General features: G+C 40.0%; 1 protein-coding gene across 2 annotated transcripts in view; it reads right to left on the bottom strand.

The window, feature by feature from the left end:
* Window positions 1-3438: 3438 nt before the first annotated feature.
* Window positions 3439-26619, bottom strand: part of LOC113616537 (DNA-directed RNA polymerase II subunit RPB2-like) — a 150914-nt gene continuing 127733 nt past the window's right edge. The window contains exons 6-7 of one of the 2 annotated variants that reach the window (XR_003431323.1): window positions 4957-5115; window positions 3439-3917 (exon numbers count right to left, since the gene is read on the bottom strand). The gene's annotated coding sequence lies outside the window, so the exon portion shown is untranslated. The remainder of the gene's footprint in view (window positions 3918-4956; window positions 5116-26619) is intronic. The other variant, XR_003431326.1, reaches the window with a different exon arrangement.

Below are 26619 nucleotides of genomic sequence, written 5' to 3'. Positions count from 1 at the left end.
GCCTGCACTCTAGAGCCCGCGAGCCATAACTACTGAGCCCGCGTGCCACAACTATTGAAGCCCGTGTGCCTAGAGCCCGTGCTCTGCAACAGGAGAAGCCACCGCAATGAGAAGCCCGCATGCCACAACTAAGAGAAAGCCGGTGTGCAGCAACGAAGACCCAACACAGACAAAAATAATAAATAAAAATAAATATTTTTTAATTAATTATTTATTTAATTATTTTTAAAAAAAGAAGATTACCTGAGACCAGATTAGAGGAGTGCAGGCCCTGCACACACCCTAATTTTGTCAGCACAACTCCACCCTTGAACTACTGCTATAAAACATCTCACTAAATCCTCCTGGGTTGGGACACATAGTTTTCTTTTTTTTTTTAATATATTTATTATTTATTTATTTTGACTGCATTGGGTCTTCGTTACTGTGCACAGGCTTTCTCTAGTTGCGGTGAGTGGGGGCTACTGTTCATTGCGGTGCATGGGCTTCTCATTGCGATGGTTTCTCTTGTTGCGGAGCACAAGCTCTAGGCACATGGGCTTCAGTAGTTGTGGCACGTGGGCTCAGCGGTTGTGGCTCATGGGCTGTAGAGTGCAGGCTCAGTAGTTGTGGCACACAGGCTTAGTTGCTCCACGGCATGTGGGATCTTCCCAGAGCAGGGCTCGAACCCATGTCCCCTGCATTGGCAGGCGGATTCTTAAACACTGTGCCACCAGGGAAGCTCAGGGGACACATAGTTTTCAAGGGCAGAATCCTGCTGTGTCCCCCTTTGCCTGGCAAAGCAATAAAGCTCTTCTTTTCTACTTTACCCAAAACTCTGTCTCCAAGATTCAATTCAGCACCGGTGCACAGCGGCGGAGCTTTCGGCATCAACACCGTGAAACCTTAACTGAATCAAGTGTATTGATTTGGATGAAAATGAAATCTAAATTCCGATGTTGTGCTCAGAAGATAGAATGTTTCCATAAGAAGATAGTCTGCATGTAATCTAGAAAAGAGGAAAATGAAGGGGGAAATATTGGCACTGTTTACCTAACACTGTCCGCAGAGCACTGAGACACTGAATCTGACAGAGATGCATAATCTAGGTTTAGGACAAGCATAGTTCACTTGGATTTTTTGGCTCAGAATAGATGTGAAGATTATCTCTCCTGACATTAAGTCCATGCTCACAAAGTCAGTTAATAGCTAATAACATATACCGTCCATACTTTGATCTCAAGCAACAATTAAGTCATTAAACAACTAGTATTCTAATTTTTGCATCTCCTCCTGCTATTCTCTCCCTAACATCTCCTACTATATTTCTTTCCTTTTTTTCACTCTCACTCACTGGGCTCCAGCTACACATGCCTAGCATAGTGCTGTCTTAAAACCTTTGCACATGTACTTAAATGAAGGATCTTGAAATAAGGAGATCATCCCGGATTATCTGGGTGTGTCCTAAATCCAAAGACAGGTGTCCTTATAAGAGATACATAGAGAAGAAAACAGAGAAGGCAGTGTGAAGACTGAAGCAGAGATTGGAGTGATGTGGCCACAAGCCAAGGAAGCTGGCAACCATCAGAATTTAGAAGAGGCATGGAATGGATCCTACCCTAGAGGCCATTCAGAGGCAGCATGGCTCTGCTGACCTTGATTTTGGACTTCCAGCCTCCAGAACTGTGAGAGAATAAATTTCTCTTTTTAAAGCCCCAGTTTGTGGCAATTTGTTACAGCAGCCCTAGGAAACTAATACAGTGCATGATACCGTCTATGTAATGGTCTCAAACTGACAAAATTATAGATATGGAGAATAGATTAGATGTGACCAGGTATTAAGAATGGAGAGGGGGGTGTGTTTGTGGGGTTGTGGGGATGGCTTGTGACTGATTATACAGGGACACCACAAAGGAGATTGTTGTGGTGATGGAATAGCTCTATATGCATGTAAATGTGATAAATCTGAATAGGGCCTGTGGATTGTACCTATATCAATTTTCCTGTTTTGATATTATACCATAATCATATAAGATGTTATAATTGGAGGAAAGTGGACGAAGGAGGACATCAAATCCCTCTGTACTATTTTTGCAACTTCTGTGAATCTATAATTACTTTAAATTGAAAAATTTAAAGAATTAATTTCACTTGTTTCTTTTCACTATTTTCAGTTATGACTGCTAGAAAATTTTCAATTACATATGTGGCTTGCATTATATTTCAATTTCATCAGTGCTGCCCTAGAATGTGATGTTCTCCTTTGGGGTTCTTATATAAGGAGCTGAGTGGCCTCCTGCCCTGAAATCTCAGGCTGACCTTCCACAATTGCAGTGAAAACTCTACAAGCCTGGGAAGTAAAGTAGTAATAGGAGGGAAAGTACAAGCTGAGTCAGAGAGAGCTGGATGGAATCCTGGCTTTGCTACTTAGACCTCAGGCAAATCCTTTAACCTCTCTCAGTCTCCATCTCTTAGTCTGGAAAATCAGAATAATAATGACATCTTGCCAAGTCTAATGTGAGAACAAAGTGAGGTCATAAATGGAGAACTCCTACCAGAGTGCCTGGCACAGTGTTGTGTCAAGTGCTCAGTAAATGTCAGTTCTTTGCCATGCTCTTCTAAGTTTCTCAGGCCACATTAGGCCTGCACAGTTCAAGAAAGAGGAAGAGGAGGGAAGTGATAATTGGGCACCATCTTAGGCACTGTCTGCTGTGCAATGGAAAGTACATTACTGTTTAGAGATGCTTTCAGGACTTGATTTCATTCACTGCTCATGACAATCCTGTGATGTAGATTATTGCTGTCAATCATTAACCTCCCATAAAACCACCAAAAAACTTGTTGACTAAGCAAAGCTAAGTTTAATACTGCAGAAAGAAGGAACAGCACCTTGACAGACTCTTAATAATAAGAGGAGGATATTTATAGGGTTTCAGGCCCAGGTCAGATGACTTTAAGCTGCTCTGGTAAGGCAGGGAACTGGTCGGGAATGGGCAGACTTTATAATATAATAGTATAGCATTGGTGAGCATAGCAAGGTGACGGTCTTGAAACAAGTATTAATGAGCAACTTGTTAATTTTGATAAGTAATTTTGGTAAGTCCACTTCCCTGGTGTTCCAGTGGTTAAGAATACGCCTGCGGATACAGGGGACACAGGTTCGATCCCTGGTCCAGGAGTATCCCACATGCTGTGGAGCAACTAAGCCTGTGCACCACAGCTACTGAGCCTGCGCTCTGGAGCCTGCATGCCACAACTACTGAGCCCACATGCCGCAACTACTGAGCCCACGTGCCGCAAATACTGAAGCCCGCACGCCTAGAGCCCGTGGTCCACAACAAAAGAAGCCACTGCAAGAAGCCCATGCACGTTAATGAAGAGTAGCCCCTGCTTGCTGCAACTAGAGAAAGCCCGCGCACAGCAGTGAAGACCCAGTGCAGCCAAAAATAAATAAATAAATAAATTTAAAATAAATAACATATTTATTTGCTGGTGTTTACATTGCTTTTTCAGTTCCAGTGGGGTAAAAATGTAAAGTAAATAAATTAGTAACCCTCATAAAGAAATCTCTAAGCAGGCTCATACATGGTTAAGTTGCCATGTAAACTGGTATCACCTCTTGGGAGGGTAATTCGGCTTGGGAGGGTAGACTCTTGAAGACTTCATTGTGCACACACTTTGTCCTAGCAACTCCATTTCTAAGAATTTACCCTACAGAAATATTTGGGGGAAAAATATATATATACATATATATGTGTGTATGTGTGTGTGTATATATATATATATATATATATATACACACACACACACACACAGAGAGAGAGAGAGAGAGAGAGAGATGGTTATTGTGGCACTATTTGCAATCGCAAAAAACTGGAAACAGTCCAAATGCTCATCAGCAGGAGTTGGTTTTGGATGTAATCATAGACATATAGTTTCTAAAAGGGAAAAAATGGGGGGAGGGATAAATTGGGAGATTGGGATTGACATATACACACCACTATATATAAAATAACTAATAAGGACCTACTATATAGCACAGGGAACTCCACTCAATACTCTGTAATAACCTATATGGTAAATGAATTTAAAAAAGAATGGATATATGTGTATGTACAACTGATTCACTGCGCTGTACAGCAGAAAGTAACACAACACTGTAAATCAACTATACTCCAATAAAAACTTTTTTAAAAATAAATGTTTCATATAGATAAATATGGCTTAAATAGTACTGTATATTGGTATAAAAAGATATCTAACATTGTACAATTTTTAAAAAGCAGATTTCAGAACAGATCATATAGTATGCACCAGTTTTTAATTTTTTAAAAAGAGTATATGGGAATTCCCTGGCAGTCCAGTGGTTAGGACTCTGCACTTTCACTGCCATGGGCCTGGGTTCAATCTCTAGTCAGGGAACTAGGATCCTGCAAGCTGCACGGTGTGGCCAAAAAATAAAAAGGGTATACATTGGTCTGAAAAACTATCTGGAATAATGTTTCAAACTATTTGTGGTGATTTGGGAAGTAGGATGACAGGAGATTTCTGCTTTCAAATAATAATTTTCTTGCTATTTGAATTTTTTATTATAACAAGAATTATTCTTTCAAAAACTGAAATGTAAATATATGGCCAATCCAGCAAATGCCTTATGTACCAGTTAGCCTAGGTCAGAGTTTCTCAACTTCAGCACTGACATCTTGGGCTGGATAATTCTTCATTTAGGGTCACTGTCCTTGCAGTCTAGGATGTTACCAGCATTCTGGCCTCTACATTCTGGGTGCCAGTAGCACACCTTCCTGCCCAGTTGTGACTCCAGACATTGGAAATGTCTCCTAGTGACATGGTTGCCTTACATAGCAACCCAGTTCAATTTGAATTTCATATAAATAGCAAATAATTTTTATAAGGTTGTCACATGTAATATTTCTCTGTTGCATCCTATAATTTTATTTGATAAATCTGGCAACTTACCTGGGGCACTAGTTCTTCTGGTTGAGACCCACTGGCCTTAGGTGTTACACTGCTTTGTTGCCTTGACTTTTCTGAAGATCAGTCTTGGTACAGAAAACTCCGCTTCTTTGTCCCTCTCTGCACCATGATATAGCCATGGGCTGTAGGCTGATTGGAAGCCTGCAAAAAGCCAAGTCATTTTCCTGTTACATCTCTTGCACTGTCTGCCACCAAACAATCAATAGTATCCTCCAGAAAATTCCCTCATTCAGACTAAGCTCCACAGTATTTTTCTGAAGAATTGCTGGGCCAGATAGTTTTGTGTAGAAAGAATAAATCCTGTCCTTCTGCTCTGGTATGATTCTTTCTAAGCTAGATCAGCCACCTCTACAAGGTCTATGCTCTAAGCTTTGAAAAAGGAATTGTAAGACAAGTTGACAAAGGTTTAATGAAAGATTACAAATACATTATGTCAACTTAATTCATAAATTTAGCATTTACTAAATGTCATTATATATTTTTAAAAACTTACAGACTATATTTTCTCACTTCTCAAGAAATCCTGAGTATGCAGAACAGTTATTGAGAAATCATAACTGACAAATTACATAAGTTACTTACACCCAAGTATTTTTAAGAGAAAAATATTCAATTATTACCATTTTGTATGGGTATATATATATATGTATAATATTTGATGTGGCTGCATTTGAAGTTGATTGGTAGGATGTCAGGTAGGGCCTTGAAAAGCAAGAGTGCCTGAGGTCTCGGAGGCCTAGGCAGGTCTCTCCCAGAATTTCTTAGGAGTGACATAGGTTGTTTACATATGCTGGGGAGAAAAAGAAAAAAATAATAAACTAAAATTGATTTTGAGAGGTTAATATATTGACCATATCATCGTCTAATTCTAAAATAACCCCCAAAATTGGATGGAGGGTAGGAAATACTATGATTTTCTAATTTGTATGTTCCCAAATTGTTCTAATTTTTCTCAAAAGAATGTGTACTTTTATAATATAGAGAATAAGAATTTTTAAAGTAAAATAAAATAATCTTGGAACATCTTATAAGAGTATGTTTGGGGAAGTGAAAAATGTTACAACTTTTTTGGAGAATAACTTGGCACTGCCAAAATAAACACACACACACACATAAACACACAAGGCTTTTGACCCAACAAAATCTTCTAGTGTATATAGATATACAAGTATATTCAGTCCAGTGTTTTCAATAAAATTAGTGGTTAAAATATTAACCAGGTTTATTTTGTGGAATGGGCTTATGGGAAGGTACTTTCACTTTCTACAATATGCATTTCTATATTATGCAGCTTATAATGTTATATTTAAATTATAGGCCTCAAATTTGCTTATAAATTGTTTCATTCATTCAACAATCATTCAGTACTTACAATGTGTCAGGTTTACTCTTTTGAATCTTCCCTCACCAATGCAAATAAGGAGATGACTAATTGAATGTTTTCTGGGTACCAAGGAATCTACATGGTGCAGAAAGACCGGGTAGAAGATAAAATAGAGGGTGCTGGGGCTTCCCTGGTGATGCAGTAGTTAGGAATCCGCCTGCCAATGCAGGGTACATGGGTTCAGGCCCTGGTCCGGGAGGATCTCACATGCTGCAGAGCAACTGGGCCCTTGTGCCACAACTGTTGAGCCTGTGCTCTGGAGTCTGCGAGCCACAGCTACTGAGCCCGCGTGCCTAGAGTCCATGCTCCGCAACAAGAGAGGCCACCGCGGTAAGAAGTCCACGCACTGCAACGAGGGGTGGCCCCTGCTCGCCGCAACTAGAGAAAACCCATGAGCAGCAACGAAGACCCAATGCAGCCAAAAATAAACAAACAAATTTTTTTAAATTAAAAAAAAAAATAGAGGGTGCTATTTGAAGAGTTCCTTGATCACAATCCTAAGGAACACCTGCCACACCAGCCATTTGGAAAAGAAATTAATAGCTAAAGCTAATTCCTTTAACTGTCAACCACCACCCTCCAAGATCCAGAGGTTTCAGACTGAAAGTCAATCGAATTACCTCACCACTCACTCACCTTCCATATAATTGTTTTAGTGAATATAAACTGTTATCTTTGCTTTCTATATTCGGAAGCTATTAAATGAGTAACAGTCCCCAGCTTAAATAAACAAACCCGGAACTTCTTCAAGTTTATTTTTAACATGTAATATAACTCAAAAAGAGACAACTATGTGGTCACTCTTGGTGGTTTATGCAGACAGCTGTGGTGACATTGATTACTCAACGTCAAGGAACAGTTAAGAAAAAATGACGTTCAGTGATTAGGGAATGTGGGACCAACACAGACTCACTTTGTTCTCACAATATCCCCTGTATAGGAAGTATGGATAAAGATAATTCATGTATGGGGACCCAGAAAATGGAGGCCGCCCCAGCAGCCCGGCCCAGGTCACAAATCTAAACCTGAGTCAGCCTGCACTTCCAGGAAACGCCGCACTCTCAAGGAAACCTAACACACACAGATCACAGTCCTCTAGCTGAGCTTTAGCTAGCTCACCTTACCCTGGAAAATAGGACCTACTAGGCTTATAAGGAAATCACGCCCTGTTTCCTGTTGCCTCTTCTAAGTGCTATAAAACTCAATCTGGCCTAAAACCCCTCGGAAAGAGGGATCCACTCTCTGTGAGCAGCATCCCCAATTCATGGATGGTTTTCCCTTCAACACAGTTCATTGAACGCGTTACTAAATTGTATTATCTTTGTCATTTGATAGTATGGACTCCCATTTTACAGAAGATTCAAAGAGAGGTTCCATGTCTTGCCCCAGGGAAGTGCCATGGAGTCCAGCAATCTGGCATTATCTATGACTATGGCAATCAGTCCAAATACTACCCAGCTGAGTCTACCAGGCTGGGGCCCAGAGGGTACCATGTGAGTATGGGAGCCCCAGGAAACTCTGGAATTGTTTCCATTGCTAAACTGACTCAAAGGCCTTGAATTTGTACCTATGCCCCAACAGTTTTAAAGCACTGCTTTATATAGAACTGTTTATTATAACATTTTCAAACATAAAGTAGAGAGACTAGTGTAATGAAGTTCATATATCCATCATTTAGTAAAGCACTGTATTTTTTAAAATTCAAAAACTTGCTGAGTCATATGAGGAGGTCCATAAAAAAAGGTAGCAAGAGAAAAATGCAATTGGGTTGTAGTCTATCTCTACTATGAATAAGCTATGTAGCATTGGATAATTCATGGTGCCTTGTTAACTGAGACATAAAACCTGGAACCTGGCAGGGATTTGTGGGGACTTTTCAGACCTTATATCCTATACTTTTATTCAAAAGTTCTGTCATTCACTCTATCTACAAGCATTAAGCCACCATTATCTCTTGCCTTAATTAATGTCCCTTTGCCCATTCCTGCTCCTCTACATTCCATTCTTCATCTAGAGGCCTTAAAAAGTCAACTTTTAAAAATGCAAATCAGATCATCTGATCACATCATTCCTGGGATAAAATCCCCTCAGTGCCTTCACATTTCTTTTAGGGCAATGTTTGAACGGCTTAACAAGTCCAATAAGAAGCTGCCTGACCTGGGCTGCTACCTCTCCTTTCATCAGCTCCACCACATTGGCCATTTCCAGTCTCAGACTATCTCCACGTGCTGTTCCAACTACCTAAATGGTTCTTCTGGGCCTCAGTACTTACCCCCATTGCAACACAGACCCACTCTGCTTGGGCAGCTTGTTCTCATTTCAGGAATCTGCTTAAATGTCACATCTTCCAGGAAGCCTCCACCTGAACTACATCAAGTCCTGCTAAGCCTCTATGTGCTCTGTTAGTACCTGGTACTTGGATGTCGTGGTCCTAAACACGATTTATTTAATTATGCATGGCAGCCAATCCATGCACCTAACCCAGTGTGGGCCAGGACAGGTTTACTGGAGGAGACACTGACTTCGTAAGCAGGTAGGGTAGGGGGTCCCCAGAGAAAGAGAACCAGGCATGGCTTTCTTGACATAAGAGAAGCCATTTTGGGCCTAAGCCATTTTGTGATCTAAGCCTGGCCACAATGATTGCCCTTGAATGGGTCTCAGTAATTAATGATCTTAAGGGAAGTGAGGGAATGGAGGAACAAAAGAAAAGCAGTCAGGAAGCAATAGTTCAGCAATAAAACAGAGTCCTAGTTCCCCCTCAAGGGGTATACATCACAATCTGATATTCTGAGTTGTGCAGGAACTGAGGGCCCCACTCAGGTGGAGGACTGAATGATGATGTTGACCTTTTCTGACTTCCATCAACTAAAGCTTGGACTCTGTCGACTTTTGCACCAATTCTAGCCTGAATTCTCCCTTGCTCAAGCCCCTTCATGAATATGCATATACCACCCAAGCCCCTTCATAAATATGCATGTACCCTTAGCTTAAAAATTCCACATTTTGCTGTTTGGAGAGACACTGCTTTGGGAAAGATCTCTGGTGTTCTCCTTACTTGCTGCAAGTAATAAATCTGTTGATGAAAAATTAATCAGTCGATCTAAGAAAGAAATGGAAAATTTTATTCGAGACAAATTTGAGGATTATAACCCAGGAAGAGCATGTCAGAAAGCTCTGAGAACTGTTCCACCCTTTAGAAGTCAAGGCACTGTTATATAAGCTTTTTTGAGACAGAGGGCTGGACACCAAATGAGTCATTGTGGTAGGTCATGTGACCTCTTACAAGATCAAGAAGTAATGCTATCTTTTAAGGAGTTGTCTTGTTGATGCTAGAAGTTCCTCTTTAAGGTTGAGCAGGTATTCCTCCCCCTCCCAGGGGAAGGTTGGTGATGCATAATGCAGATATACAATGCACAGTGTGGGGAGAGAGGAGTCCAAAGGGCTGAGAAGATTTTTTGTTTAAACTTCTCTTGTCTTGACATAAAAATATGACTTTTATTTCACAAATCATTACTTCTTCCAGTCTTTGGCTTGGTTGTATCTTTTGCCCTGACACCCACCAAGAAGCAAACCCAGTTTTCGGGTAACAACTTTGTGGAGGAAATCCATCCAACAAGGCTCCAATAGTCTTATTCTTATATGTGGTGAGTGGTTCACTGAGGGAGGGAAACTCTTTCAGTGATCTTTCAGGAATATTCAGTTACTGACATTCCTGCTTGATATTCTGCCAAACTAACTTAGCCTGTGGTCAGGTACCATCCATCTTTTCCCATTCACAGTGAGCAGAGCAACTATTGGTCAGTACCAAGATGGGCTGGTTAGTAAATCAGCAGGAACTGGGTAAGTCCCCCCCTTTTTTTTAAAGACGGAAGTGGGAATTATAATAAGGAGGTAGACTTTTCCTTAATATACCCACAAAACTGAAGCATAACTTTTTTTTTTTTTAGAATAATCACTGATAATTTGTCAGCAAGTATATAGATCATCTTAATCTGGAAGTCCAAATAAAATGGGTCATTTACACCTAGAGAGAAGTTTTAGTCCAATCATTGACTATCATTATTTTACAATAGTCATAATTTAGTTCTATTTTGTTAGTTTCTATAAATATGAATTTAAACACTGAAGTATTATATACTTTATAAGTATTAGATTCTGGATTTTTTTGTGATTCACAACTAATTAGAAACAAACTTGTAAAAAATATCAAACATTCCAGAAGTGTACGATTTGAAAACTAAAATTTTATATATCACTCGTACTCAAGAATAAGTAGTGTCAATAGTTACATGGTTAAGGCTTTTTTCTAACCATATATGACATACATATAAAATACATATTCAAACTAAAATTATTACATACTGTCCTGAACTTTTTTCCTTTAATAATAGATCTTGAACCTGTCATTATATGTAGATTTGTCTAGTTCTTTTTAATAAATTCCCAGAATCCCATGTATTAAAATTTTAAGCATTCCAAAAACAAAATTAAATATTTGTATACTGAAATTTTCTTTATGTTGCACAAATGAAATTCATTTATTCATCGTTTTTACTGGTGTGTCTCCTAGAAATATTCCAGTAAACTGTGCTCAGACCTAAAACCCACCAAATCCAGTTATATATAAAAAGATCAAATTGAATTTCTTGGAGGAATCTCCCCAAAGTAGAGTTGTAGGAGGATAGATAAAGTCAGTATAGAAGAAATAAAGAGGATGTTTCACATACATGTTTATTTGGTGCATTTGTGACATGCAGTTTCAGGAATACAAAGAAAATTATTTTCCCATTTACAGGAGTGAGGTCTTTAACTGAAGACAAGGTTTTGATAGAATAGATAAACTAAAGGACATTGGTTTGCATATGCAGATCACTTCAGAGTGACCTCCAGCATTCCTCAGGAATTGGTTTAGTCTGGAGAGGAACTCTACCCCGGACCCCTGCTTTAAATACTATAGAATAGTATTAAATACTGTAAAAACCTGTTAGAAAATAATCAGATTTTCTTTTCAGATTGACGTATTTTGCTGAAATTTTTTTAGAGTTTAGTTTCTTTAAGTATTTTAGGAGTTTGGATTCTTGTCTCTCTGCAAGGAGAAACAACAGGGGAGGAGAATGACCAGGTCTGTTTGCAAAAGGTCACTTTGGCTAATGCGAGGGAGTGGATTATAGGGAAAAGTAGCAGCCTGACTGAGGTTTTATAAATAATGCACGAAGTTTAAGTCATTCCTTGGCTCAAAAGCCTTCATCTCATAGTAAAACCAAAGGCCCTCAGTGCTCAATCTCTCCAGCACCCGCCACCAATTTTGGGGGTGCTGGGCTGCACCCAGCCGGCCTACAAACCCTATACTTGCCCAGCTTCAAGATGTTAAGAAAGAGCCTGGAGTCAGCAACAGAGACATCAATGGTTTAATGGATGGGGGTGAATTTAACATGTCTGAAGCAATGTCCTGAAGCGACACCCACTGTTTGCTGCAGACAGCGGGTGGGATGTGGGAGCAGTCTTTTCTCCTGGGGGGAGGGTAAGATTGCCAGTTACAGGGGGAATTGACATCATGTTGGTTCATGGACTACCAGGGAAACTAGCAGAGGGGCCCGCCCCTCACCCAATCACTAGCTTGGGCCTGGGGCAAGTAGGTAGGAAGGTCAGTCATGTGAGTAGGGTATGTACAGAGAGCAAGAGAACAGCCATCTTGAATGGCCTGACCAAGCAAGGAGCTTCCTAGGGCAGGGGTTTTATTGTTTTGTTCACTGCTATAGGGCCAGTGCTTAGCAGAGCTTCACATAGGCATGCTGATAATACTGGTTCATGAGTAAATGGTTCTTTCATTTGGGGATAAATTAAAAAATTCTTAACCTGGTATCCAAGGCCTATCTGGGGCAGTCACAGCCTCATCTTATCATCTTTGCCCAGGGCTCTTGCTGGGGTCACACTCATTTGCTTTAACTTTCTCAGGCTTAGAATTCCCTGCCTAGAAGGATCTTAATGTCCTCTTTTCTTGTCCAACTCCTTTTCAAACTTCAAGTTTCAGCTTTTATGTGATTTCCCAGGAAGCCTTTTCTTGCCACTTTTAGAGACTCTTAACAAGAAACACCAGTTTTTTGCCTTCTTAGTGTTTATCATAAATAATTTTTCTTTTTATCTATAGAAAAAGCATTTTGAAAATTTCTAGACTGTTTTTTAGAATAGTTTTAGATTTATAGAAGAATACAGCAGATAGTACAGAATTCCCATAGACTTTCATTCCCAACATAGTTTGCCCTATTATCTTACTTTTAAAATGGCACGTTTGTTATAGTTAATGAACCAGTATGTGTTCATTTCTTTCAACACATTATTAGTATTAAGTAAAGTCCACAGTTATTCAGATTTCCTTAGTTTTTACCTAATGTCCTTTTTCTGTTCCAGAATCCCATCCAGGATACCATATTATGTTTATTCATTGTCATGTCTCCATAGGCTATGACAGTTTCTCAGACTTTCCTTATTTGTGTGTGTGTGTGTGTGTGTTTTTAATATTTATTTGTTTATTTGGCTGCACCGGGTCTTAGTTGTGGCGTGTGGGCTCTTAGTTGCAGCATGTGGGATCTAGTTCCCTGACCAGGGATCGAATCCAGCCCCCCTGCATTGGAAGCACGGAGTCTTAACCACTGGACCACCAGGGAAGTCCCAGACTTTCTTTATTTTTGATGACCTTCACAGTTTGAGGAGTACTGGTCAGGTACATTGTCGGATGTTATTTTTTTAAGGAAACTTTTTATTTAAGAATAATTTCTTAATAGTAAGTTAATTCTCTTTGAAAAATTAGTACTAGTTTTTCCCAGTACACTATAATCTCCATGAAGTTGGGCCATGTCTGACTTACTCACAGCTGTATCCCAGTGGCTAATACATAGCAGACACTCAATATAAATTGCTAAATGAATAAATTATTGCTCATGAAACAACATTCCTCCAGGAGGTATCATTGGAAATTCCTATTCTTAGGAATTCTCCTCAGGGCTAAGTATGGCCTTCTTAGTATATCATTACAAATCTTTCTTAGTATATCAGTACAAATCCATTCTCTCTTCTAGTTTAAATTCAGATTCCTTCTGTCCATTATGTTTTTCATATTATTTTACTTTACAATATGTCTCCTTTGACTCAACTTCTTTAGCGTTCATTTTCATGTATATATGGGTTCATTATAGCTAATCCTTACTGAATGTTGTAGAGCATATCCAAGGAGCTGTAATTACAGCAATGTATTTAGAAGGAAAAATTCCTTCTGAGAGGCTTACAGTCTCCTTGAGAAGACTAGATATGTACATAGAAATAAATATCAAAAAATGAAACATTGGGTAACCTTGGAAATGAATGATATAAACCTGAAATACTTACTAGGTCTCTGGGAACAGAAAACTCAATGGGACCCAAGAGAGTAGGCTTGAAAAAAATCCATAAACAATGCTCAGCTTTCTGAGAGCACTTGGTTCTGGTAATGGATATTCAGTTGTCAGCCCTAGAACCTGAAAATCTTTATAGCATCTAAATAAAAGGTATGTGTCAAAGGAATATGGTAGAAAGAATATAAGCTTTAGAATCAAAATTCAAGCTCTGTCCATTATAAACTGTGTGCTTAAGAAATAGTGTGTAAAGATTCTGATACATCTTTAAAAAAATCATCCAAAACATGGAAATAAGGCAAAAAGAAGCATGTGTACCTTTTCAATGTCATGTTTGAGTTCTATCTTAACAGGTCTGCTCAAGGATGATTTAAATCTCTAGGGAAATGACCACTTTTGCTATGCTATTTACTATCAATCAAGCACAGACTTTGTGAAGTTAATGTTAACTTGTAGATTTTTGTCTGATAGAGAGGAAAATGATTTCTCTCCATCAGAAAAGATATCCCCAAAGGCTATAGTTTTATTGCCCTATAGGACATTAACTAGTTGTGTCTCTCATCTAGCAAGTTTTTTTTAGCATGTCTTTCCTGGCAGACTTTGTAAGTCTCTGTTTTCAAATGGTGAGCTTTACCATCTGTCTGTTCCCTTACTGATAAGTTAAACAAATCTTTCACACACACACACACACACACACACACACACACACACACACACACACATTTCTCTGAGAGCCATATTTTAACTTTGGACAAGTAACTAATAAATATCCTCTTTGTGTTCAGTGTTGTATGGGAAAAGACCTTTTCTTTGGCAAAAGATCTGCCCAGTCTCCACAGGTTACAGGGCTTAGTTTTCCTGCTTATACCTTACAAGCAAATTTAGTTTTGAACATGAGAGGTTTAAGATGCCCATAAAATATGCCGGTGGAGACGTCAAGGAAGTTCTAAACTTAGAGTTCAGGGAAGAGGCCTGGGCTGACAATGTAAGTTTGAGAGTCATTTACATCATCAAGAAGGTATTTACAGTCATGAGTATAAACAGAGAGGGATGAAGGAGTGGGGAAAAGAATGAGAGAAGAAATAAAGACTGACACAGAATTGTTAACATGATACAATACCAAATTGGAACTACAACATTTAGAGACCCACAGAGGATGAAGCGGTAGCAAAGGAGACTGGAGAGGGAACAGACACACCAGAGAATAAAACAGTATAGTGTTAGAAAAACTAGAGGGCTGGGTCAAATGCTGCTGAGAGGCTGTGTCAGATAAGGAGTAGAACGCATATATTAGATATGGCAACAAGGAAGACAGCCAGGACTTTAAAAAGGTCACTTAGTGTGGAGTGATGAGGACAGATGCCCGGCTGGATGTGAATGGGTTGAAGGGTAAATGGAAGCTGAAGATGTGGAGAAAGGGCTTCCCTGGTGGCACAGTGGTTAAGAATCCACCTGCCGATGCAGGAGACACAGGTTCGAGCCCTGGTCCAGGAAGATCCCATATGCCGCAGAGCAACTAAACCTGTGCGCCACAACTACTGAGCCTGTGCTCTAGAGCCCACGAGCCACAACTACTGAGCCTGCATGCCACAACTACTGCAGCTCACGCGCCTAGAGCCCACACACTGCAACGAAGAGTAGCCCCTGCTCACAACTAGAGAAAGCATGCACACAGCAACAAAGACCCAATGCAGCCAAAAATAAATAAATAAAATAAATAAATTTATTTAAAAAAAAAAAGATGTGGAGACAGTACAAGTAGAAAACTTATACTACAGATGTACCTGAGACTTCTGGAAGAGATTTAGACTCTACAAACAATAATTACGTTCCTAGCAGGATCCTGATGATCGCACCAAAGTGAAATCCAACAACATTAGATGCCTGGTACACACCACACTGTGCTATGTTATAGAATTCTTGAGAGCAATACTTGAGGAAGCTTCTGCTGAAGTGGAATGTGGGTTCGAGACCCTGACTGCCTGGGCTCAAATCCCAGCTGTCTCATTAACTAGCTCAATGACCTTGGCAATTACTACAACTCTGAATCTCAGTTTCTTCCTCTGTAAAATAGGGATAGTTAGTAGCACCTGCTTCATAAGTCGGCTGTAGAGATAATATCTCAAATAAAGACTGTGTTTGTGGGACTTCCCTGGTGGTCCAGTGGTAGAAAATCTGTCTTCCAGTGCAGGGGATGTGGGTTTGATCCCTGGTCAGGGAACTAAGATCCCACATGCCGCAGGGCAACTAAGCCCGCATGCCACAACTACTGAGCTTGCCCGCCACAACTAGAGAGCCCGCGTGCCGCAAACTACAGAGCCCACACGCTCTGGAGCCCGCACACCACAACTAGAGTGAGAAAACCCACACACCACAACTAGAGAGAAGCCCCCATGCCACAGCGAAGAGCCTGTGTGCCGCAACAAGACCTAACACTGCCAAAAAAAAAAAAGACTGTGTCTGTCATCTATGCTTGAAATTTCTCAGCTTGCACTTAACTGCCATGAGGGAGAGAGGGAGGTCGAGACAGAGACAAAGACTTGGCTAGGGCCCTGGTGGTCCGGGGGTTAAGACTCTGCGCCTCCACTTCAGGGGGCGCCGGTTGGAGAACTAAGATCCCCTATGCCTCATGGCCAAAAAAAAAAGAAAAAAAGACTTGGCTAGGGAATTGTTGTAGCTATCTAGGCACTTTCGCCAGTGGTGCCTTGTGTGTTGTTCTTAGCAAGAAAGGAGTGATAGTAAACCAATCTGACCAACTTCCTCCTTGTTTTAAACCTGTCAGTGTTTCTCCACAGTAAAGCCCTCAAGTCCTGGTTTAAGATAGTTTTTATTCATATTCTTTTTATTCTTAAATGTCCCCTTATAAAAAGTTTTCCTCTATTAATCCATTTAGTCCCTGCTTTTGAGATCTCATTCCACTGAGTTTTAAGAATTCTGTAATCTAAAGTCTTGCTTCACAGAGTGTAAGTCCATCAATCAGCAGCACTGTCATCACCTGAGAGCTTAGTAAAACTGCAGAATCTGAGGCCCGACCCAAATCTACTAATCAGAAATTGCATTTTGACAAACTGTTCATGCATATTAAAATTTAAGAGTCACTGTTACAAAAAAGGTAAAAGGAACTTGGGAAGACTTCAGGGATCCAAGAATTTTTGCACTGAAGTAGGACAAATTAAAACTAAATCTACCATGGAAATGTTTTCCAAAATCAGATGTACAAGTTCAAAATAAAATTTGTGACATTTTGTATACTGATTAAAGTGACTTGCTACAGCTGAATATTTAAACTGTTTTTTAAGTATTCAACTTTTTCAGAGAGCTGGCCTTTCATACTGATAAGTAGGACTTAAATAATGACAATGGAAAGGACACATTCTTTATTTTTAGACTCAGCCCTGGGACAAAGTCATCTCCAAGAACATGTGTCAGATAGAAGAGGTTAAATGGTTTCTTTTGCCATATTTTCTTTTTTTCCTTCCAGAATCAATGGTAGCCACTTTTTAAAATCTTCTTTTCCTATTTCTAAAGAACTCATGTTCCACTGCTTGTAGACAACTTAGCATTCTCTATGACAATCTGTTCTTGTATTGTTCCACACAAGAATTTGATAATTTTTAAATGCCCTTTCTGTGAACTTCTTGGTTTCAAGGAATTTTTTGTAACAACATCTACCTGCAACTCTATTCATCAGGTTTGCATGTACATTTTATATCATTTATCGGAAACAGTTTGTCAGTTTTAAATAGTTAGGAGTGGGCGCAAAAAGATATTAATAAGTTCATTATGATGAGCATAGCATATACTACTTGGACCTATTTGAAATGTGATTAATTATGGAAGGCATTGGGAGCCCAAAGTACAGCTTTATCCAGTATGGCTGGCACCTTCCTTTATCTTACAGGAAATGGCCAAGAGTGGAAACCTGGAGAGTTAGGATCTGAACAAGAAGCCCCTGGTCCTTGACTGATTGTTGAGGTGTGATGGGCTGGGGGTCAGGACACCTATTAAACTGTTAAAAATTGTATAATTAGGTACTTTCAATAGTCTTAAAATTTCAGTTATTTCCCCCAAATGAGGATGTATTAAAAGTGATCGTTTTGTTCCAATGTAACTAAAGTAATATATTGGATTAGACTATTTTATGCCCATCCCTGTGAATACCACTGTCCTGGTATCATTTACTGAGCATACTGCCCCAAATAAGCCAGTAATCTTGAATGCCATTTCCCCATTCTCTCAAAGCTCCTTGTAGTAGAAAGAACATGATTTTAGAGTCTAGAAATCTGAGTTTAGATCCCAAGAGAGCTTCATTTTTTTTCTCATCTATAAACTGGGACTCTTAAATGTTCTAGGATTAAGATGGATTTGTACAACTTGTGCCCCGTAATCATGAACCAATAAATGTTAGTTCCTTTCTCTGGCACTGTCTAAAATGTCTTAATCCTTCAAGAAATATTGCTGGGTGTAGAAGGCAGAAATGGTTTATGGAAGACAGCCCCTAGGGCACTGTTATCACCCTAGCAAGGATCTCCTCTTTTCTCTACCTGCCCTTGGAATTCCCCAGCTACAGCCTTGCAATGTTAAGAATCACTTTGCCCACAGCAGAGGCAGCTTGTGAATCCAGTGGAGATCTGAGATGAAAATGCTGCCCCAAGCCATGTGACGATGGTCATACATTTTAGAAAGGAACATTATATAAGCAAACCCTTGGAAGTTCCCTTTGCTCTCAGTATAGCCTTCAGCAGTGCCTGCAGCCTCTGGCACCATGGATACCGCCTTTACTGAGGCAATAGTCTCCATTGTTGTGGGCAGCCTCCCAGAGTAATTGGCAGTGGCAGGGGTTAGGAGAAGGAGGAAGGCCACAGAACAAACATCAAAGGCAATTATCGCAAAACCCAGCTTGTTGTGAATGGAAGCAGTCACCAAGAATGTCATTTTGGAAATAAATTCCTTGGATAGATTAAAAATTTGATAGTTACCAAAGTAAAAATGTTACCCCAGAGTTTTGACAAAAAGCACACTAGCATCTGCTTCCTGGGGTTGAGTGTTTCCTGATTTGCAAATACACTCCTTCCTGGTACCTAAAAAGCTGTTTTATTATATTTCCAAAGTACTGACATCTGTTTTCCATTCCACAGTAAGTTCATACATTCCTTCCTGCCAGCTTGCAGTAAATAGTCCTGCAGTACCTACTACGAGCAAAGCTTTGCTTCAAGGTAATTTGAAAATTTGATAGAGGTGGGCAGGGGAGCACATTAATTCAAACCAGGGATCTTACACAAATCATCACCCTGTCAATTATTTTTGTCAGTAATGGCTCCAGGCCACTAGGAAAAATTCTTCTTCAGGTAGACATAAAATCTGATAGATCTGATGTTTTGAAGGTCCCAGAGAATTCAGCTCCCCTTATTTTCCTTGCTCTTAATATTGGGAAATAGATCCGAAATTCAAATGGTCTTGTTTTTAGTATTTTATATGCTTATATTTTAGTGTATATACTTCTCAACTTCCTTTTTTTAGTAGTACTCCTACATATGCTGAAAATTGAGACCCCTACACCTTATTCTTTTGCAACTCCCATTTTTTATTTAACAACATATTCTAAATATCTTTTCATATCAATAAAATTTGTATTTTTTCTTTATATCATGTCACTAGCTAAAATTAAGCTTACTGTTATATTTATATCTATCCTCTCCTTATTTCTATTGATTCTCATGTTCTCCCACCATAATTTAAGCTCTGGGATGCAGAGAATTTGTTTTCTGTGTTCTCCATGTCTGAAACGACGCCTGGCACATAGTCTGAACTTCACAGTTGTTGCTAAATGAATGATTGAATAAATAACAAAAATATCTTACTTTAAGATATAACTACTATTTTGGGACTTCCCTGGTGGTGCAGTGGTTAAGAATCTGCCTGCCAATGCAGGAGACACGGGTTTGAGGCCTGGTCCAGGAAGATCCCACATGCTGTGGAGCAACTAAGCCCGTGCACCACAACTAAGGCTCACAACTGAGGCTGCACTCTAGAGCCTGCAAGCCACAACTACTAAGCCTGTGTGCCGCAACTAATGAATCCTGTGTGCCTAGAGCCCGTGTTCTTCAACAAGAGAAGCCCTCACTCACTGCAACTAGAGAAAGCCCATGCACAGAAACAAAGACCCAGTGTGGCCAAAAATAAATAAATAAATATATTTATTTATTTTTTAAAAAAACACATAAGTACTATTTTACTTTCCTGAACCTGTGGTTTACTCAATTTTAAAATAAATGTAGGGACTTCCCTGGTGGTCCAGTGGTTAAGACTCCACACTCCCAATTCAGGGGGCCCAGGTTCGATTCCTGGTTGGGGAACTCAGATCCCAAATACTGCAGCTGAGCCTGCACACCACAGCTAGAGAGCCCTCGCGCTGCAACTACTGAGCCCACGTGCTCTAGAGCCCACATGCCACAACTAGAGAAGCCTGCGCGCCGCAACAGAGACCCTGCAAAGCCAAAAAAAAAAAAACCAAACAAAACAACCTCTTAAAAAAATAATAACCATAGAAGAGAAACCATTGAAAACAATGAAAAGACAACCTACTGAATGAGAGAAATATTTGCAAATGACATGACCAATAAGAGATTAATATCCAAAATATATAAACAGCTCATATAACTTAATTTAAAAAAAAAAACCTGATCAAAAATGGGCAGAAGACCTAAATAGATATTTTTCCAAAGAAGATATACACAGGGCCTTCCCTGGTGGTGCAGTGGTTAAGAATCCACCTGCCAATGCAGGCGATACAGGTTCGAGCCCTGGTCTGGGAAGATCCCACATGCCACGGAGCAACTAAGCCCATGCGCCACAACTACTGAAACTGTGCTCTAGAGTCCTCATGCCACAACTACTGAAGCCCGTATGCCTACAGCCCATGCTGCAACAAGAGAAGCCACCAAAACGAGAAGCCCGTGCACCGCAAGAAAGAGTAGCCCCCGCTCACCGCAACTAGAGGAAGCCCGTGTGCAGCAACAAAAACCAACACAACCAAAAATAAATAAATAAAATAAATAAATTAAAAAAAAGAAGATATACACAAACATGATAATAATCACAACTGCAGAAGTTATCCGCAAGTAGTAAAAGGTCTGATTCCCACACTGGGCTCCCAATGTGGGGATCAGACCAGGGTCCTGTTTTACAGGACCCCAGTCTAAGTGTCCTATACCAGAAGATGAGCCCCCAGAATACCTGGCTTTGAAGCCCTCACAGCTAGCCATACATATTCAAAGTAGTGAAAGGAAAAAAACCCACAACCAAGAATATTCAACTCACAAAGGCTATAATTCAGATCTGAAGGAGCTATAAAGAATTATAGATGGAGAGATAAGATGGCGGAAGAGTAAGACGCAGAGATCACCTTCCTCACCACAGATACTCCAGAAATACATCTACATGTGGAACAACTCCTACAGAACACCTACTGAACGCTGGCAGAAGACCTCAGACCTCCCAAAAGGCAAGAAACTCCCCCACGTACCTGGGTAGGGCAAAAGAAAAAAGAACAAACAGAGACAAAAGAATAGGGACGGGACCTGCACCAGTGAGAGGGAGCTGTCAAGGAGGAAAGGTTTCCACACACTAGGAAGCCCCTTTCTGGGCGGACACTGCAGGTGGCGGAGGGGGAAAGCTTCGGAGCCGCGGAGGAAAGCGCAGCCACAGGGGTGCGGAGGGCAAAGTGGAGAGATTCCTGCACAGAGGATTGGTGCCAACCGGCACTCACCAGTCACCAGGCACGAACTTGCGTCCCCGCATCGGCAGGCAGACTCCCAACCATTGCGCCACCAGGGAAGCCCTATTTCTTTCTTTTTTTCCTCCCTCCCTCCCTCCCTCCCTCCCTCCTTGCTTTCTTTCTTTCTTTCTTTCCTCTTCTACTAATTCTTTCTTTCTACTTTTTCTCCCTTTTATTCTGAACCGTGTGGATGAAAGGCTCTTGGTGCTGCAGCCAGGAGTCAGTGCTGTGCCTCTGACGTGGGAGAGCCAACTTCAGGACACTGGTCCACAAAAGACCTCCCAGCTCCACATAATATCAAACGGCGAAAATCTCCCAGAGATCTCCATCTCAACACCAGCACCCAGCTTCACTCAACGACCAGCAAGCTACAGTGCTGGACATCCTATGCCAAACAACTAGCAAGACAGGAACACAACCCCACTCATTAGCAGAGAGGCTGCCTAAAATCATAATAAGTCCACAGACACCCCAAAACACACCACCAGACGTGGACCTGCCCACCAGAAAGACAAGATCCAGCCTCATCCACCAGAACACAGGCACTAGTCCCCTCCACCAGGAAGCCTACACAACCCACTGAACCAACATTAGCCACTGGGGAAAGACACCAAAAACAACGGGAACTACGAACCTGCAGCCTGCAAAAAGGAGACCCCAAACACAGTAAGATAAAAAAAAATGAGAAGACAGAAAAACACACAGCAGATGAAAGAGCAAGATAAAAACCCACCAGACCTAACAAATGAAGAGGAAATAGGCAGTCTGCCTGAAAAAGAATTCAGAATAATGATAGTAAAGATGATCCAAAATCTTGGAAATAGAATAGACAAAATGCAAGAAACATTTAACAAGGACCTAGAAGAAATAAAGATGAAACAATACACTACTTAATAATGAAGTGATCACTGAAGAAATCAAAGAGGAAGTAAAAAAATACCTAGAATCAAATGACAATGGAGACACCACCACCAAAAACCTATGGGATGCAGCAAAAGCAGTTCTAAGAGGGAAGTTTATAGCAATACAATCCTACCTTAAGAAACAGGAAACATCTCGAATAAACAACCTAACCTTGCGCCTAAAGCAATTAGAGAAAGAAGAACAAAAAAACCCCAAAGTTAGCAGAAGGAAAGAAATCATACAAATCAGATCAGAAATAAATGAAGGACACAATAGCAAAGATCAATAAAACTAAAAGCTGGTTTTTTGAGAAGATAAACAAAATTGATAAACCAGACTCATCAAGAAAAAAGGGAGAAGACTCAAATCAATAGAATTAGAAATGAAAAAGGAGAAGTAACAACTGACACTGCAGAAATACAAAAGATCATGAGAGATTACTACAAGCAACTCTATGCCAATAAAATGGACAACCTGGAAGAAATGGACAAATTCTTAGAAATGCACAACCTGTCAAGACTGAATCAGGAAGAAACAGAAAATATGAACAGACCAATCACGAGCACTGAAATTGAAACTGTGATTAAAAATCTTCCAACAAACAAAAGCTCAGGACCAGATGGCTTCACAGGTAAATTCTATCAAACATTTAGAGAAGAGCTAACACCTATCCTTCTCAAACTCTTCCAAAATATAGCAGAGGGAGGAACACTCTCAGACTCATTCTACGAGGCCACCATCACCTTGATACCAAAACCAGACATGGATGTCACAAAGAAAGAAAACTACAGGCAAATATCACTGATGAACATAGATGCAAAAATCCTCAACAAAATACTAGCAAACAGAATCCAACAGCACATTAAAAGGATCCTACACCATGATCAAGTGGGGTTTATCCCAGGAATGCAAGGATTCTTCAATATACCCAAATCAATCAATGTGATAAACCATATTAACAAACTGAAGGAGAAAAACCATATGATCATCTCAATAGATGCAGAGAAAGCTTACGACAAAATTCAACACCCATTTATGATAAAAACCCTGCAGAAAGTAGGCATAGAGGGAACTTTCCTCAACATAATAAAGGCCATATATGACAAACCCACAGCCAACATCGTCCTCAATGGTGAAAAACTGAAAGCATTTCCACTAAGAACAGGAAAAAGATAAGGTTGCGCACTCTCACCACTCTTTTTTTTTTTTTTTTGCGGTACGCGGGCCTCTCACTGTTGCGGCCTCTCCCATCCCGGAGCACAGGCTCCAGACGGGCAGGTTCAGCAGCCATGGCTCACAGGCCCAGTTGCTCCGCGGCATGTGGGATCTTCCCGGACCGGGCATGAACCCGTGTCCCCTGCATCGGCAGGTGGACTCTCAACCACTGCGCCACCAGGGAAGCCCTCACCACTCTTATTCAACATAGTTTTGGAAGTTTTAGCCACAGCAATCAGAGAAGAAAAGGAAATAAAAGGAATCCAAATCGGAAAAGAAGAAGTAAAGATGTCACTGTTTGCAGATGACATGATACTATACATAGAGAATCCTAAAGATGCTACCAGAAAACTACTAGAGCTAATCAATGAATTTGGTAAAGTAGCAGGATACAAAATTAATGCACAGAAATCTCTGGCATTCCTATACACTAATGATGAAAAATCTGAAACTGAAATCAAGAAAACACTCCCATTTACCATTGCAGCAAAAAGAATGAAATATCTAGGAATAAACCTACCTAAGGAGACAAAAGACCTGTATGCAGAAAATTATAAGACACTGGTGAAAGAAATTAAAGATGATTCAAATAGATGGAGAGATATACCATGTTCTTGGATTGGAAGAATCAACATTGTGAAAACGACTCTACTACCCAAAGCAATCTGCAGATTCAATGCAATCCCTATCAAACTACCACTGGCATTTTTCACAGAACTAGAACAAAGAATTTCACAATTTGTATGGAAACACAAAAGACCCCGAATAGCCAAAGCAATCTTGAGAAAGAAAAACACAGCTGGAGGAATCAGGCTCCCTGACTTCAGACTATACTACAAAGCTACTCTAATCAAGACAGTATGGTACTGGCATAAAAACAGAAAGATAGATCAATGCAACAGGATAGAAAGCCCAGAGATAAACCCCCGCACATATGGTCACTTTATCTTTGAAAAGGAGGCAGGAATGTACAGTGGAGAAAGGACAGCCTCTTCAATAAGTGGTGCTGGGAAAACTGGACAGGTACATGTAAAAGTATGAGATTAGAACACTCCCTAACACCATACACAAAAATAAGCTCAAAATGGATTAAAGACCTAAATGTAAGGCCAGAAACTATCAAATTCTTAGAGGAAAACATAGGCAGAACACTCTATGACATAAATCACAGCAAGATCCTTTTTGACCCACCTCCTAGGGAAATGGAAATAAACACAAAAATAAACAAGTGGGACCTAAAGAAACTTCAAAGCTTTTGCACAGCAAAGGAAACCATAAACAAGACCAAAAGACAACCCTCAGAATGGGAGAAAATATTTGCAAATGAAGCAACTGACAAAGGATTAATCTCCAAAATTTATAAGCAGCTCATGCAGCTGAATATTAAAAAAACAAACAACCCAATCCAAAAATGGGCAGAAGACCTAAATAGACATTTCTCCAAAGAAGATATACAGACTGACAACAAACACATGAAAGAATGCTCAACATCATTAACCATTAGAGAAATGCAAATCAGAACTACAATGAGATATTATCTCACACCAGTCAGAATGGCCATCATCAAAAAATTTAGAAACAATAAATGCTGGAGAGGGTGTGGAGAAAAGGGAACACTCATGCACTGCTGATGGGAATGTGAATTGGTACAGCCACTATGCAGAACAGTGTGGAGGTTCCTTAAAAAACTACAAATAGAACTACCATATGACCCAGCAATCCCACTACTGGGCCTATACCCTGAGAAAACCATAATTCAAAAAGAGTCGTGTACCAAAATGTTCATTGCAGCTCTATTTACAATAGCCCAGAGATGGAAACAACCTAAGTGTCCATCATCGGATGAATGGATAAAGAAGATGTGGCACATATATACAATGGAATATTACTCAGCCATAAAAAGAAACGAAATTGAGCTATTTGTAATGAGGTGGATAGACCTAGCGTCTGTCATACAGAGTGAAGTAAGTCAGAAAGAGAAAGACAAATACCGTATGCTAACACATATATATGGAATTTAAGGGGAAAAAATGTCATGAAGAACCTAGGGGTAAGAGAGGAATAAAGACACAGACCTACTAGAGAATGGACTTGAGGATATGGGGAGGGGGAAGGGTAAGCTGTGACAAAGCGAGAGAGAGGCATGGACATATATACACTACCAAACGTAAGGTAGATAGCTAGTGGGAAGCAGCTGCATAGCACAGGGAGATCAGCTCGGTGCTTTGTGACCGCCTGGAGGGGTGGGATAGGGAGGGAGACGCAAGAGGGAAGAAATATGGGAACATATGTATATATATAACTGATTCACTTTGTTATAAAGCAGAAACTAACACACCATTGTGAAGCAATTATACTCTAATAAAGATTAAAAAAAGTAATTATAGACAAGCAAAAGCTAAAAGAGTTCAGCGCCACTAAACGGGCCTTACATGAAATGTTAAAGGGACTTTTCTAAGTGGAAAAGAAAAGACCACAGCTATAAAAATTAAAACTATGAAAGGGAAAAGGCAAATACACAGTAAAGGTAGTAGATCAACCACCTACAAAGATAGTAGGAAGGTTAAAAGACAAAAATAGTAAAGTCATCCATATCCCCAATAACTAGTTAAGGGATACACAAAACAAAAAGAGGTAAAATACAAAGGCAAAACTATCAAATGTGTGTTGTGGGGGGAGTAAAAATGCAGCATTGTTAGAATGCATCTGAACATAAGAGATCATCAATTTTTTTTTATTTATTTATTTTTTGCCCACCATGCAGCTTGCGGGATCTTATTTCTTATTTCCCCAACCGGGGATCAAACCCAGGGCCCTGGCAGTGAGAGCACCAAGTCCTAACCACTGGACTGCCAGGGAATTCCGGAGATCATCAACTTTAAATATATGTATATTTAAAATATAATATTACCACAAACCAAAAATTTATAATAGATACACACAAAAAAATAAAGGAATCCAAAATAACACTAAAGATA

This window comes from Aethalodelphis obliquidens, unplaced genomic scaffold (assembly GCF_003676395.1).
Source record: "Aethalodelphis obliquidens isolate GAN/ISIS:26980383/991018 unplaced genomic scaffold, ASM367639v1 scaffold149, whole genome shotgun sequence".
NCBI lineage: Eukaryota > Metazoa > Chordata > Mammalia > Artiodactyla > Delphinidae > Aethalodelphis > Aethalodelphis obliquidens.
This window is presented reverse-complemented; position numbering and strand designations above follow the sequence as displayed.